Below are 2,982 nucleotides of genomic sequence, written 5' to 3'. Positions count from 1 at the left end.
GAATGTACAAAGATAAATTTCGTTCTGAGACATCTTAGAAAAATGATACTATGTTAATGAAAATTATTTATGTACAATCCTGTATTTTAAAATTCATAATTTGCATTCTTCCATCATCTTGGGTTAAGCAGATATCTACAATGAAATATACTTACCAAACTTCATGCATATTTAATTTTTTCAGTATTAATATATACTCTTATGTTTGTGCTTGTATGTATATATATAAAATCATCTGCCACAAATTAATAGCAAGGACTCCTGGTGTGGCACTGTCAGATCAGCACTGGACTGCAAACTACAAGTTCGCCAGTTCAAATCCATCAGCTGCTCCTTGGAAGCCCTATACAGGATCGCTGAGTTGGAACCGAATTGATAGCACTTAGCAGCAATAATAACAAAGTTCCAAATAGCATTGTTATTTATGAACAAAACTCACGAGATTATTGCAGATCAGAGAGCATAAGAGGAGTTGAAAATGGCAGCTTTAATAAATATAGAGTTGGTGTGGAGGTGAGTCTATCACCTGAAGAGCAAGGAGAGGTGCTACTGCTCAAAAGATCCAGATCCACATTCTCTCAAATAACACGAGCCACAATGAATTTTGTAACTGCTTCTCTCAAGTCAATTGTGGCAAATTTTTCAGATTGTTTCAGAATGAGGGATACTATTGCTGATATCAGAAGGATGTTGGTTGAAAACAAAGAATACCAGAAAGATGTTTACTTGTGCTTTATTGATTATGCAAAGTTATTCAATTGTGTGGATCACAGTGGCTAACATTGAGAAGGATGTTGTTGTTAAGTGCCGTCGAGTCGGTTCCGACCCATAGCGACCCTGTACAGAGTTTCCGAGGGTATAAATCCTTACGGGAGTAGAAAGCCTCATCTTTCTCCCGCGGAGTGGCTGGTAGTTTCCAACTGCTGACCTTACGGTTCACAGCCCGATTCGTAACCACTACGCTACCAGAGCTCCTTCCATTGAGAAGGATAGGTATTCCAAAAACATTTCATTGTGCTCATGAGAAACCTGTACGTGGAACCAGAGGCAGTTGTAACAGAAAAAGGGGTTACTGAATGGTTTAAAATCAGGAAATATGTGTGTGCCAGGGTGGTATCCTTTCACCATACCTATTCAATCTGTATGATGAGCAAATAATCAGAGAAGCTGGATTATATGAAGAAGAACGTGATATCAGGATTGGAGGCAGGCTCACTAACAACCTGTGGCATGCAGATGGCATAACCTTTTTTGCTGAACGTGAAAAAGACGACAGTAGGGTCACAATGGTAGACACATTTCACTAATGTTCCAGACTAAATCAGAATAGGAAGGAAGACCTGACAATGAACTTGATCAGTGAAAACCTATAAATAGCAGTTAAACACTGTCTGATAGTACCAGAAGATGAGGTTTTTAGCTTGGAAGTCAGTCAAAATACAGCTAGAGAAGAGTTGTCTCCTCAAATTAGAGCTGACTTTAATGATGTTGATTAAGTAAAGCTTCAGGGCCTGGTATATAGTGACTCAACACAAAGGAAAATGCTGCAAACACTCATTAGTAACTGGAATATGCAATGTACAAAGCAGTGAATCTAGGGGAATTGGAATTCATCAAGAATGAAATGGAATGCATAAAGATTGATATTTTAGGTATCAGTGAACTGAAATGGCCTGGTATTGGCTATTTTGAATTAGACAATTAAAAGATCTAATATGTCAGAAATGATACATTAAAAAGGAATGGTGTTGCATTCATTGTAAAAAAAAAAAAAAAAATTCAAGCTTTGTCCTGAAGGAGCTCTGATAGTGCAGTGGTTACAAGTCGGGTTGCCAACCGCAAGGTCAGCAGTTCGAAACTACCAGCAGTTCCACAGGAGAAAGATGAGGCTTTCTGCTCCCATAAAGATATACAGCCTTGGAAACTCTGTGCAGGGTTACTATGAGTCGGAACTGACTCCACAGTACTTAACAAAAACAACAACACAGTGCTGTCAGTGATAGAATAATATCCATATGCCTATGAGGAATATCCATTGATATGAGGATTATTCACATTTATACACCAACTACCAATGCCAAAGGTGAATAAATTTAAGATTTTTTTTTACCAGCATCTGTCGTCTGACCTTGATCAAGCATGCAGTCAAATGCATTTATGATTACTGGTGACTGGAATGTGAAAGTTGGAAACAAAGAAGGATTCATAGATGAAAAATATGGCCTTGGTGATAAAAACAACACTGGAGATTGCAATGTTACCATCCTGCAAGACAAATGATGTATTCACTGCAAATGCCATTTTTCAATAACATAAATGGCAATTATGTGAACTTTACCAAATGGAATTTACAAGAATAAAGTCAATGACATCTATGGAAAGCAGATGATGTTGAAATTCAATATCATCGGTCAGAACAAGGCCAGGGACAGAACAGGTCATCAGTTGTTCATATGCAAATTTAAGTTGCAGCTGAATAAAATTAAAACAAATTCCTGAGAGCCAAAACATGAACTCGCATGTTGCGGACCATGTAAGACTGTTCAGAGGTTCGAGGTCCTATAGGCCCGAGTGTAACAAATGAGGCCACTGGCAGTTAATAGCAAATTGTTTTTCATCTTAATATTCAGTTACATGTATTAATTTAATACATGGAGCTCTTGATAACCCACAGATAAATGTGATATTTTCCTAAAGCCTAAGGGTCGGACCCGACTCGATGGCACTTAACAACAACAACAACAAGACTAAAAGTTGTAAGGTCAAGCCTTTCCCCAAAAGCATTAACCAAAAATAGCTACTTCTCGGTTCTTTGTTCTATAGACAAAGAACCCATCCTCCCTAATCATTTTCCAGGTGCAGCCCATTCACCTGGGCATCTCCAGTCCTCCTGCAGACCTGGCTCAGGAAGCCAAAACAGCGGGACTCCGCCCAAGCTTTTGTCCTTACCTCTCACCTTCCCCCAACTGAGCTCAGGGGCTA

The sequence above is a fragment of the Chrysochloris asiatica genome, unplaced genomic scaffold (assembly GCF_000296735.1).
Source record: "Chrysochloris asiatica unplaced genomic scaffold, ChrAsi1.0 scaffold00110, whole genome shotgun sequence".
NCBI lineage: Eukaryota > Metazoa > Chordata > Mammalia > Afrosoricida > Chrysochloridae > Chrysochloris > Chrysochloris asiatica.
Note: the sequence above shows the minus strand (reverse complement) of the source record.